The sequence below is a fragment of the Cyanistes caeruleus genome, chromosome 3, assembly GCF_971803275.1.
Source record: "Cyanistes caeruleus chromosome 3, bCyaCae1.hap1.1, whole genome shotgun sequence".
In the NCBI taxonomy this organism is placed as follows: domain Eukaryota; kingdom Metazoa; phylum Chordata; class Aves; order Passeriformes; family Paridae; genus Cyanistes; species Cyanistes caeruleus.
The window spans coordinates 104,816,882-104,830,826 of record NC_141703.1 but is presented as its reverse complement, the minus strand read 5'-3'; the positions used below and the strand labels follow the sequence as shown (position 1 = coordinate 104,830,826).

The 13,945-nt window shown below is 36.7% G+C and overlaps 1 protein-coding gene across 26 annotated transcripts in view; it reads right to left on the bottom strand.

The window, feature by feature from the left end:
• The window catches only part of ROBO2 (roundabout guidance receptor 2), a 1,015,778-nt gene that overhangs the window by 414,899 nt on the left and 586,934 nt on the right, over positions 1-13,945 (bottom strand). For 2 of the 26 annotated variants that reach the window (XM_086883524.1, XM_086883531.1), the window contains exon 1: positions 2,703-2,818. The exons of the other annotated variants lie outside the window; for them this stretch is intronic. The gene's annotated coding sequence lies outside the window, so the exon portion shown is untranslated. Of the gene's footprint in view, positions 1-2,702; positions 2,819-13,945 lie in introns of those variants that run through there. 26 annotated transcript variants of the gene reach the window in all.

The window sequence follows — 13,945 nt, the reverse complement described above, 5'->3', positions numbered from 1 at the left end:
ATTTATATACAGTATATAATTTTATATATTCTATTTGTATAGAACAGAATTTGTATATCTGTGAGATGAGCCCTCAAAGACAAATAAAGCCTGGTCAACACTAAGCAATGAAAGACTGCTGTCATAAACTGCGCTTCCTCCAGAACTTCTCCTCATAGCAGAGTGCAAGTCCTAGCACCATCCCCCAGAAACTCAGCAGCTGTAACCCATATCTGTGTACTTTGTAGTCTGCTGTCATCCCTTCTTTTAAAATTTCCATGTTATTCTACCTCACCCCATAGAAGTTTAAGACCAGCACTGCCCAACTGTTGAAACCCTCCTTAATAGCAAAATTAAGATAATAATTTAAGAGAATGTTACAGCCAACAGAAGGGTGAATACAAGCTGAAATGCATTTTTAGGTAGGATGCAGTTTTCCCCCAAAACTCGAGACTGGATTTTTGTCAAAATTAATCATCACCAATTCTTACCCTAGATAATAAAGGTAATGAAGAAAGGTTCACACCAAGAATCATATCACAACCTGCACTTAACACAGAATGGTCTCACATGACACCCTCTCCCCCCACTGCCCATCTGTGCACCTCAGCAGCTCTGCAGCTCCCAAGGCTATTCCCCCACATCAGTATTTTGCTTTGAAGCTTGTTCAGCTGGTGAGTTATTCTCACTCAAAAAACTCAGAGTGATTTTTCTAACTTTGATAAAAATGACTCACTTCCTTAAGAGATTTTGTGCATCTGAGATGAGACCTTATTAGCAGGCACAAGAGGTATGTAAAGCCTTTCCCAGAGCCCACTCCATTAGTACTAATCAATATTAATTTAAAATTGCATAAAGGCAGCTTTTCAACTAGAAATGATTTCATTCTTTCTCCCCCCTGCCCCCCAACAAAAAACCTCACAGCTTCCATTATGTTTGACATACCAGGACACTGGGTCTCTGTCCAAAAGTAATTTACAGATTATCTTTATAACCAGAATAGCTTAACAAGTAGAGATGATATTACCCAGAACAGCTTGGTGAACCTTGCCTTTCGCTTCTTACCTTGAAAGCATGTGAATATATCTAAGCATGAGGAATAAACTGTTTTTAAGAATCAACACACTAGGACTAGAAAAATGTAATTGCTGTAATGATCAAGTGGGAACAACCGAGGTGGCTCAGGGTGAGTTTCAACCACTTTCCCTGTCCAATTGCCTCAAGGAACTTCAGCTGCTGCTGCACCTACAAGATCAATGCTGCTAATTGTGAGGAAAATTATTCAGGACAGCACAGAGCCTCCTATTAATGATGCCTGCCAGTAGAAAGTCAGTTTATCAGCTATGCTAAAGGTTAACATCAATATCAAATGCAACAACCTCAAATGAGCGTATCACTGACTTTTAAGAGAAAATCACTATAGTGGTGCAATAAACTTCAGAATTGGCTGCACTTCAAAATCATTTTGGTTCCCTGATCATCAGGTGACCTGCTTATGTTTGTTGGTTAATATTACTTCATTTGACTGTAGCAAGAAAAAATACATGCCTCTAGTGATCCTTTAAATTCTGTCAGTATTCTTTAATGACACTGGGCAAATGAATTTATGTAGGGACAGATATAAGCTCATAATACAGGAAAGGGTTTGCTGGAACACTTCTGTTACTTCTAATCAGAAAAACCTCAGAAAGCAAAGAGCAAATAAGTGTTGGGTTAAAAAAAACCCAAACCACTGGCTACATTCACAGAAGTTAACCATAAAGACAGCACCTCAGGAAGTCAAAAAGCCACAAACACTTGGAAGCTGGGAAGACTCAAAGTGCTTGTCCCACTTTTTTAATTTCCAAAATGCATTGTTTATCTACAATGAGACAAAAAACAAGGGTCTTTTGTGGTGTGACCCATCCCACACACTAATGATTTGGAAAAAAGTTAATCATATATAGTAATGGTTGAGAACTTTCATTAAGTTGAACTAATAATAATAGTCTACAAAACACAAAATCTATAATAATAATCTATAAAATAACTTACATACAATGTATATGGGAAAAAACATAAAATCAGCATTAATAACTTACAAGACCAAAGTAATTTAAAATACCAGAAAACTTGAACAAACTTCTCTTTGAACACCACACTCTTAACTTACACAGCTTTACAGAACATACCCTGATTTCCCAGAGCAATAGCTTTACCCTTCCTTATTTAAAAAGTGCTTCATAAATGACTCCATTTTTATACTGAATTTCCTTAAAACACAATTCTTTGTTACATACAACATTTGTATGTTTCCCTACAAGTAAAATAGAACACATATATCACAACAGCTCATTTGATAATTACAATTATATACTTGCATGTGCATAAACATATATTAAAACAAGTAACAAAGTGTATTTTGAAGAGCACAAAAAGTTACCTCATACTGTCTTAGACAAAATCTGGTTTAAAATATCTCAGAGTCTGCTTTAACCCTTTGCAGCAAAGATGCATGTGAAATAAAGTTCTAGGAGGGCTGTCTCAGTACAGACCCTGCAGGTAATATGGTAAAAAACAAAGGCAGGAATCAGTCTCAGCCTACAAATTTAGTGTGTTGTGACAAGATCACAAATCCTCCAGGAAAAAGCATATAATTTAATGAAGAGGGCTACCCAACCATGTGCACCTCCTGCCCTTCCCAAATAATAATGACACAACTCTGCATTCAGAGACAGACTGACCATGAAAACAGTTGTCCGCACATCTTCCTACATTTCAGTGGAAAATCTTCTTGCTCCTGCTTGGGCTTTGATTTCTTGTTCCCTTTTTAAGCCCTGATCATGCTCACCTGGCCTCCAGCTACAAAGCTAACAGGTTGTTTACAGAATAGAAGCAAAACAGGTGTATTCAGTTAAAGATTTTTTTTTTTTTTTCCTCCAAGCTAATCCCAGAAAAGATGAAAATAACCTGCATCAGCCTTTGAAAATAAATTATATACTGGCTCAAGTAGTGGGATCTAGTCCTAAGCATATGAAAATTAAGTAGCAGAAGAACAAAAACTGCACAGGTTGACATCACAGCCTACAGTTTGACTGCCATGTCTCTGTGTCCACAGACTGTACCTTAATGACTGCCTGCTACTGTGAAACTACTACAAAAGCATGGACACGCCACAGGAGAGTAAGATCCAATTACATTTATACAATAAACTAAATTTATAAGTAGAATGAAAAAGAAAAAGTATTTAGAACAACTAGACAGAATAATTTCTGGATCAGCAACTCACTTTCCTTTCCTCTGTGTGTCTAAGTGCAATGTCTTCATTAGTAAATCCTCTGTGTAAGGTTAATCCCTTTCAGCTACTTAAGGCTTAGAACAGCTCACATCTCCCATTCCTGCCAGTAAGTTCCACACATGATACAGCAAAAGAATTAGATGTTTGTTTTGTTAAAACTGCACACCTAAGGAATTTTACCACAAACTTCTATCCATCTCCTAACCTTAGAAATCACAGTACTAAGCAGCATGAATATTATGGTAAAACAGTTAATTCCATGTTTTGGAGGGGATTTTAATAACTGGAGAAGTGCTTTTGTTTTCTTTTTTCTTCCTACTCCTCTTTTCCCTTCCTGTTCGCCCAGACACCAGTCTTTGAAACAAAAGGTGAACACTTTGAAATATGTGTTAAATTTGACCAAATATGTAACCCAAACTTTACTGATTTACGACATGTATTCTAACTTGTAGATAATCCTGCTATGAGGCAATTTCTCTGATTCCTTTACAATTGTATGTCTCTATATTTCATAAACATTAACCAAATAGTAGTATGTGAAGTGATTTTCAAATTCTTCATGTAGACATCTGACAAGCTAGAAATATTTTGCAAATACTTTTTCAAAATCTTTTTTTTCCTTTTTAATATACAAAAAAAAAGAGATTTGTGTTCTCCTTTCAAACAGGAACATAAGCAAATCCACACTAGAAAAATGCTATAATCTTCCCTTACTTTTAGAAAATTGTTCCCTCACTATCTCAGAGATATATATAAATACATGCAGTTTGAGAACATTCCATTTTGAAGTTTCTTCTCCTCCTGAAAACACAAAACAACAAGCAGAACTTAGTGCATACCCATTGTCTTTCTGGAAGCTTTTCCCCAATTCCTGTACTAAATAAATATATTTTACAAACCTTTTCTCATCTAAATCTAAAGATTTTTGGGAAAACATGTACTCCAGGTATGAGAGGACAACACTGACACCTGGAACACTGCCTTGGATAACACCATACAGAATAATGGTCAAAATGTGGATGCAGCTTCCTTCACTGCCTCCCAACACTTCCCATCCCACTTGGGGTTAAAAAGGAGGCACTGAGTAAAAGGTGTGTATTTGATCCTTCACTCCTCCAGACCATCTGACAGCTAAGAGACTGAAGTACAGGACTCTGTGACTCCAAAGGTTCAGCCCAGAAGATATCAGAGCAAGAGCAGGAAAACAAAGACTCTTCAGCCAAGAGCAGTATGATACAAATTGCTTTTCCCTTGGAGGAAGAATCACAGGATCATTTGGGTTGAAAAATACTTTTTTAGATCATTGAGTCCACTAACAAACCTAATACTGTAAAGTTAACCATTACACCATGTCCCTAAATTCCACATCTACACATAACATATTCATAGAATGGTTTGTATTTGAAGGAACCTTAAACACCATTATGTTCCAACCCTCTTGTCCTGGACAGAGACAATTTCCACCAGTCCAGGTTGCTCAGAACCCCACCCAGCCTGGCCTTGAACACCTCCAAGGATGGGGCACCCACAGCTTCTCTAGGAAACCTGTGCCAGTGCCTCACTAATAATAGAAAAGAGGATGAAATGCAATTCCTGCAGAACCTCCAAGGAAAATTGGGAAGGAAAGCCACAGGCTTTCCTTCACTGAAGTTCAACCTAGTCCTTAGAAAATAATAATGCATTCCACATTAATTTATCTTCCTCTCCACATGCCCATCTTTCATAAAGTTCAATACTATCATTGAAGGCTATCTGTTAAGAGCAAATGATAAGTTACACAATTTTAACATCTCTGAGTATCTGGATTCCTACCAGATGTAAGAAAATAAGGTCCAGTCTCTTACTGATTTGCTTTTTTTGCACCATAAGGTTTTTTTCTTACTTTATTTAAAAGAACAGCTATAGCAGTTAAAACATTTCTGACAAATCTGTCATCTAGGGATTATTAAGAGAGGCAGGAGCAGATTTCCTTCACAGACCAAACAACGGCATTTACTCTGACCTACAGGGAACACCTTCCTAAGCAATAAGGAATAGTCCACTCTCAATGACAACTCAGTCCTAAGAGAATGCCAATTATGCCAAGTTTACACAAACAGATGTACAGCAATTTTGTAATACGGACTACTTTACACCAGGGACAAAGCTAAAACCATTTATCTCAATTAACTTAGGATCTAAGGATTAATTTAAGCTGTTGCCTTAAAGGTGAAAGGCCACCACTTGATCAAAATATCCACCCATACCTCTTATTTACAATAAATATAAATCTCAGTCCTTCATTTTTAAAATTATATCTTTCAAATTACATTTTTACCATCAAAACTTTATGCCTTCTGTCTTGTACAAAATAAAAAGATTAGTGACATTTTTTCAGTGGCTGAATTACAGCAGTCCTATTATGGTTTGAAAAGATGGCCAATTGCCCTAAAATAACAAAACCTAATCAATAGGAGGCATGACGATAATTGAAATTCCTCAGATTAGGAGATCACTTCTAGCTTACAAATAACACTAATAAGTGGCATCAGATTTCCACTCACCCAAGAGCTGTTTGAATTGAAAAGCATTTTGAAACACACATGAAATAGTAAATGAAGGAACACAGATCAGTGAATGAAAGAATTAATTCCTCAAAAGAATATTCCCACAGACAAGAGCTGTCTGTAATATAAAGGTTCATAAATCCACCCAAATTTATGAATTGGCATGTCCGCTGTTTCCACCTTACCCATGTGTCATTCAGGCAAACCCTGTGCGGGAACATCACATATCGCACACTGACTGAGTTCTCTCAGTTTAGAGCCCACAGCATTCCTCATGGTTTTAGCCAATATCTGCTAATCAAGAAGACTGCAAAAGGAGACAGTCACAGCCTGTGTTACACAGCCACTGTGAACTCCCTCCACTGCAGAAGTGGACAATTGCTTCCTTCACCTGTGGCATCCTCACACCACAAAAGTCCTGGTGCAGTTCAATCTTTGTGCAAAGTAAATGAATGTGACAACGTATGGCTAGAGGAGTACTGACCTATGAAATCCAAGGTATGATATCAATATATAGGTTCTGATTAACCAACTTAATTAGAATTAACAGTGTTTTATAATTGGAGATCAGCAATACGTGAGTACATAGAGTTAAGACACCAAGTAGTTACCTGTATCTCTATTTTCAGAGGCCTCTCAATGAACAGAGTTCAAGTGGAGCAAGGATTTAACTCCTCTTATTTGTTGCTTTAAGTGTTGATTTTGAGATATAACAGTGATCCTTCTTTTAGCATTTTGTGTTTTAACATGTCCAGCTAGTGAACAGGTTATAATTGTGTGCCTAGACATGAGCCCAGTTTTGCTACAACTGTCAGGACTTGTACCCTCCCATATAAAACCAGATAAATTTTCAGTGAATTTTAATTTTATACTGTTCAAGTGAGTAGTTTATCTATGATCCAAAGGATTCCTTGCCTTGGTTATGTAATTGCTCTCAGAACTGCAGTTAAGATTTGTAATACATAAACTCCATTCCATTCACTTTAAGTTTTAAACAAAGTCCAAGGTCCATTATTTGCAGGCATGAAAATCTGTCAGTATTTTTTGAAGGGATTTTGAAATCTATTCCCTGTCTGAAGAGATTTTTTTTCTGTCTCTGTTTTCACTTGGATCTCTAAACATTCTTACACTATAAAATTGGTATTGTAAATAAATAAATAAATAAATAAAATCTTTCCTTGGAAGGAGAAGTTTTACATACCTAATTTTACCTAGGCTGAGATGAAACTTAACTTTGCAGAGGGATTTTTTTTCATAAATCCTTCCCACTGTGTAGTTTGGAGGTATTCTCCATTTTCTACAGCAAGGCTAATTCAATTGCTCCCACCACTTGGAAGATTAAGAATAAACATAAATATAGATTGTAATAAATATAGATTGTGAATTTCTGCTTTTACAAACAAAAGTTAAAACTCTCTAGCAAAAACTTCAGCAACTGTACTTCTCTCCATTTGTATAATAATTTTATTATTATATAATATAGGAATTTCACTAAATCTCAATATTCTGAATGCTTAATTGTCATCTCACTCACCTCCAAAGTGTCTCACTGATATGGACAAGAAGTGCCAGGAGTCAGGAACACCAAGTCTTAACAATATTTCTCTAAAATTCCAAGTATTTGGTTTATCACAGAGACAGCCACAGTGCCAGGTAGCCAGGTCTTATCGTTATTGTCCACCTCATTTTATCAAGGGAAGGATTCTGAAGCACAGGTATCGATTCTCCACCATGAGCAGGAAGGGGAACAAGAGCCAGTGACATCTACATTACATTAGGCAGATATTCCATGAACACTCAAACATTTTCGTGGACTGATCTATTTTATTTTTGCCATATTTACTGGCAGTGAGTGAAGCTTCCAAAAATCCTTACAAAGCAGAAGCTCTTCCATTACTGGAAAAGTAAAACAAAACCAGCAAGACCTCCTTCTAAGAAGATGTTACTAAAACCACAGCAGTATTTTTGCTGATTTTGATGTGTTGGAAAAGGCACAAAAGGAGATCTTTAAGACAGTGGTTTTTTTCCTTTTACATTTGTTTTACTCTGTTACTTTTTGAAACTGCTACTATGATTTTTATTCTTTTTTTTTTTTTCCTCTTGGTTATGTCTTTTTTCACTAAAAAACTCACAGAACAAGCACTTTGAAAAGTCCTTACAAACCCTCTACAAAATTTCTTTCTTGAAGACATGGAAAAAGAAATCCTTAATCATTTGTACTGACAATTTATCTGCTTGTCTTAAATGGTCAGATGCTATTAACAAACATTTTAACACGGACATTCATAACTTTCCTCAAAATTATCTAAGTAATACCCTCCAAGTGATTTTAAGGTCTGTTAACAATAGTTGTATTTGCCATTTAAAACAAAAATACACACAAGTAAAAGTAATAAGCAACATCTATTTATATCTCTCCAAAAAAGCTGCACCAAGAATACAACATGCAATAGAATAACATTCTGATTTATTTCTTTGGCTTATAACATCCAGTTAGGTTTTATTTATATCACATGCATATGCAACCAATTCATACTGATTTATAAAAAAAAGCTTATATATAGGAAAGTAAACTGTGATCTGAAAAGTCTTCTGACACAGCATAGAATATTGAAGAATCTATTTTTCTCCAGGTACTCAATGTACAGGCTGAGAAGTTTCTTCACTGAAAGGGTCGATGAACATTTCAATGGGCTGCTCAGGGAAGAGGTGGAATGACTGTGCCTGAAAGTGTTCAGGAAATGACTAGAGATGGCACTGAGTGCTATGGTTTAGTTGACAAGGTGGTGATCAGTAAAAGGTTGGACTTATTGACCTTGCAGCTCTTTTCCAACCTTAATTATTCTATTCTCTTTAAATGTCTGGTAACTCCTGTATTCAAGAGAATTACAACTTATAACTAACTATAATAATATAATTATTTACAAGAGTTATAACTCCTCATGCAAATAGTGACAGAATTTATTCCACCCTCATTCCTGTTTTGAGAATAACAAGCAATCTAGTAAGACACCTGGACACAAATGCTAAAAGGCATGAAAGAAATTTGTTGTCAAATAATGTCCCTGCCTTTCTAATTTGCAAATTTATTATAAATAGGTTTTCAAATAGATTTTTGGTTGCTCTTATAGTAAAAATTTTAGTCCTGAAGACAGATGCAGCTAAAGGTTACTGTAAGTCAACAGCCAGCCTCTACTTTAAGATGAAATAAATGTAGCTTTCATGGTGTTACAGACTTTTTTCTGAAGCTGCTATCCTGCTTACTGCTTTATCTGTTGTACATCACTGTCTTGGTTTCCCACTGATTTTCTAATGGAGCACAGGTGAAGCTTCTGGTATCTGTTAACCTCCTGATTACAACTTTATATTTAGTTCTAAGTCACTCTCTTAGGCTTTGTATAATCATAAAAAAACCCAAGCCAAACCAAACCAAACCCAGTAGACAAAACTTCCTTCTCAGCATTAACCTCCCACATCGCCAACCACAACAAAACTGAAGCTGTGGTCCCACTGATGCTGATGACAAAATTCCCAGCATCTTCCATTGTGTCAGGGTTTCATCTACATTGCACTACAAAAGGGAAAACTGTTCTTCAATAAGATAAGGATCAACTGTGAACTGAAAAAAAGAAACAAAAACCCAAAACAAACAAACTTTCACACAGTTCATCCAGATTACCTAGTAATTTTGTATAGTACATATTTAGTACTTACTGCAATATCACAGAATCACAGAATCTCCTGAATTGAAAGGGACCCACAAGGATCATCAAAGTCCATCATAGTTTATTTTCCTATATATAATACCAATTTATAAAAGAGCTTATATATAAGAAAGTAAACTATGCACAGGACAGCCCCAAGAATCCCACCATGAAGTGTTGTCCGAAAGCTTCTTGAGCTCTGTCAGCCTGGTGCAGTGACCACTGCCCTGGGGAGCCTGTTCCAGTATCCAAGCACCCTCTGGGGGAAGAACCTTTCCCTGATATCCAACCTAAACCTCCCCTGACACAGCTTCAGGCCATTCCCTCGGGTTCTGTCACTAGGCACAGAGATCAGTGTCTGTCCCTCCACTTCCCCTCATGAGGATGTTGAACACTCTAATGAGTCTCAGTCTCCTCTTCTCTTATACACATATATCATGTATAGATTATATAAACAGAAATCAAGTCCTCAGATAATATCAATTATTTCAAGAGTAGTATCGCACAATCATTTCCTCAGATGTTGTTACTAATCAGTTTATGGATACCCAGTATCTCTTACCTTTTAATGCTATTTTTTTCCTTACAACTTCATAGAATATTAGAAAAACAGCCATTGATCCTTAAAGTTAATTGTCCTTTTATGTCTCCATATTTCATAAATGGAGGAAGTTGAACCATTTGCAAGAAAAGGAAACTTAACAAATCATGTGTAAACATAGTTAACTGTAGTTCTCACTAGACTGAAAGAGACAATTCTCCATGACAGAGGGGAAACTTGTATGTTTCAAAACTAAATGGAAGAATTAAGACATGGTTTAATTTTCAGGAAGGTAATTTCTTTCCCAATTCACACAAAATTTGGCTTGCACACATAAATTTTGTAAGTTTATTTTAATTTATTTTCATTTCCTCAAGGCACTAGTTAAGTGTGGCAGAAGATTATGCCACCACAGAACTTTATCTATGCAGAGAATTCTCCAAGTAGCCCTGCCAAAGGACAAAGTTTCTTATAATAGTTTTTTATAATAGTACTTCCCTCACCAACACTGCCTTCCCCCTTTCCAACCCTTGCTGTCCTTTAATTCTTCATATTCAAGTAACATGATTAGAGAACAGCAGTCAAAGCAGAATGAACAGAATAGAAAAGGAGCTGGAAAATAAACTGAAGCAACTGACAAGAAAACAAGTTAGAACAAACTCTGCAACTATGAAATATAAGGAGGCAAGTGACATGAATAAACCACAGAAGATGGAGCAGATGAAGAGCACAGGGAATGAAAATCTGTAAATACAAGAGCACATTTTTCTCCCTGGCCCAGAATAAATCTAGAAGTTTCAACTTCACTGATTTCTGTGTAGTGAGCTAAGGCATTTCTCATTTTTTGGCCTATGCAGAGGAAAATGTTCTACAATTAGAAATGTAAAGCACTGAGAGTGAGGAGATTTCATATTTGAAACTTGGCAAGTCACACATCTTTCATCATAGCAAAATGCTAGGAAATAGAAGGAGGGGAGAAAGAAAGTATAAGAAATGGTTGTAGATTTTTCTCATATGAAAGGAAAAGCACTTACTTGCTTTTCCACTTCAGTATCATAGCTATAAACCACTCCTTGTTTAAATAGATGTAGGCTACTTAATCTGAAAGTTTATTCTACAAAGGCATTGGGCTCTGGGGAACAGATGAGGTCTCTGGAGAGTGGTCCTTCCTTCAGCGTGTTGCGTTGCATTAATAAGGAAAAGAAACAGGAAAGACATTCAGCCAAAAGTTACCACTTACAAGAGGTTTCCTCTAATTTCAGACAGCTGCACAGCTACCACTTCTTTCCTGACGCCTTCCCTAGCATGTTTAGCCTCCCAGAGGCACATACCTAAGGACTGAGGGGAAGGACAGGCATTGCTCAATGCTTCACTACAGAAGTGCCTGCTCCCCTCACAATCCCTGTCCCAAACCTGCAGTGCTGAATCTTCCTCTACCTTTTTTCTCCTTCATAATTCAGTGTGGCAGGACTATCAAGAAACAGGAAGGAAAATAATTACTAGAAAATGTATTTAATGGTCTGAGATTCTTCCATTCTAATCCTCCTGGACCTCAAAAGCTGCCTTGTTTTAGATGACAGACAAACAGATGCAGCAGCAGCAGACACAGTTCAAATCACCCTTCTCCAAACTGCTCACCTCTCCCAACATCAGCTGTGTTCTTGGAGACCAAATCTCACTATTCCTTCTGCCATGGAGTTCCTAAATGGTACTGGGAATATCCTTTATATCAACATATTAATAGCTAATCCAAATTCATTAACCAATATCCACATGCAGCGACAAAACCCCATGCAGGTCGCAGCAGGAAAAAGAACTCAGCAGGAAGAAAGACAACAGTACTTTGGGGGTAGCACTAGAGGATGACTGAGGCAACATCTGCAGTGACTTATGGAGGGAAAATTCTTGGTCTCAATATTTTCAGCTTTCATGGAAATAACTGGAAGCTCAGCTGTACTTTGGATGGTATTTAAACTACTCCTAGAATCTGTGTGGATCAAGAAGAAAAATTAAAAAAAACCACCACACACAAAAGAACCACACACTCCCAGCCGCATTAGCAGCCTGTAAGATAGGGCCTATTCCTGTAAATTAACTTACAACTCTTCTATCTTCATTTTTCCCAGGGGAAAAATTCAGTGCTGACCTAAACAGACACAAATTCCATTGAATTACACTGGGACTCAATCCAGTACTGCCAGGTCACCCAATAGCCTTGAAAATGTGGGTGAAACCTATTTTGTCCCTATGGGAATTACAAATCGTTACAAGTTGCTGCACTGTTTTTCCAAGTACATCATCATTGAATTCCTCTATTATCTGCATGTCACTAAATTGAGTCGACACAACATTTTAAATTGGTAATGAGACCCTTGGCCACTCACCACTTACTGCTGGTAAGGAATGATACAGGCGCCTGTTCTGTCCACAGACAGTCGGCTGTTTCCACAGCCCAAATCACAGATCTCTGCAGCCACATGCTCAGTTTCCTCATTAACTCACACACCCTCTTCTTTCTTGAGAGATACAATTATTGCTTCAAGATTGCTCTTCAGGCTAAGTTTCATGAAGCACTTGAGAAAATAATATATTGTCTGTACATTCATCCTGCAATAAATTTCAAGTGAAATCTGCCATAACTCTCACGATTTTGATAGTCTATTAATATAGACAATATTGCCAAATAATTTATAGCCGTTTCATCATCACATACCACCATTTCTAACTGACAAGGTTTAAAAGTAGCCAATGATATTTGAGTAATGCCACTTTTAGATAATTGTAGGTGGTGATGGTCAACTGATTCTTGCCACAGCACACAGTTATTTGAAAAAGCATGATAAAAAGTGAATAAAGGGTTTTACAAACTAGAACAAGAGTACCACAATTATTAACAAACCTTTCTGATTTTAACACACATAATGCAAAATTGCTACTTGAATGCTTCAACAACAGTGAATATTCTGCTCTTTGAAATAGTTTGTAAACAACTTCAATAAAGTTATTATCATTAAAACTGGTAGGAGCACTATGAAGAATTTTTGCATGCTTTTCTAGCCCTAGCAAAAACCAGAAGCAGCTGACTGAAACCATTCATTGAGTTGTGCATTGCTACCACTGTGGCCCCATGAATAAGTCTCAAAGTCTCCCCCTCCTTTTTTTGTTCCTCTGAGTGGAATCTTAACAGCCTTTTTTTTTTTTTTTTTTAACTTTCTAAATGGCTTCTAGAGATCAGCTGGAAAGAAACACCATTAGTAAAAACAAAAGTTTTCAAAGAAAAAGTGTGAACAAAGTGGACATATTAGAGGCAAGTTGTGATTCATGGCCTACACTGTGCTTTGCCCCTCTCTTTACCTCAATACACTTTTCAGTTTTACTGCTGGATAAGAGCAGGGCAAGACCATTGCACTTCTCCTAGCAACCAAAAATCACTTAGGGGGAAAAAAAGGCATGTTGTCTGCTGAAAGGGGGAACAGAGATATTTGGGGTCATACAAAGACAGACATATGTTCTTTTGCATTTCGTTCTAAATTGAGCAGTTGTCAAAAACGAGTCACTAAATAACAAAAATAAGCAGTTCTGGTTTACACTGATTCATATTTAATTAAATATCTGTTTTTCTACTTGTCACATTTCATTTTCCTTTAATTCAGTGCTTTAATGGCTCCTACTACTGTTTAGAGTTTTGCTTTCAGGGACATAAATTCTATCCCTTGCAGTTTCTAAAGTTATTTTCTATACTTATGTCTATACACACATCTAATGATCTCTCTACACAGTTGTTCTGGATATTTTTAATCTAGATCTACACACAGAGAAAACTGTTCTTAGGTATTTAAACACAACAGCACTAAGACATTTTTATCATAGGATCCTCCTATTCTAAATGCTGAGATTT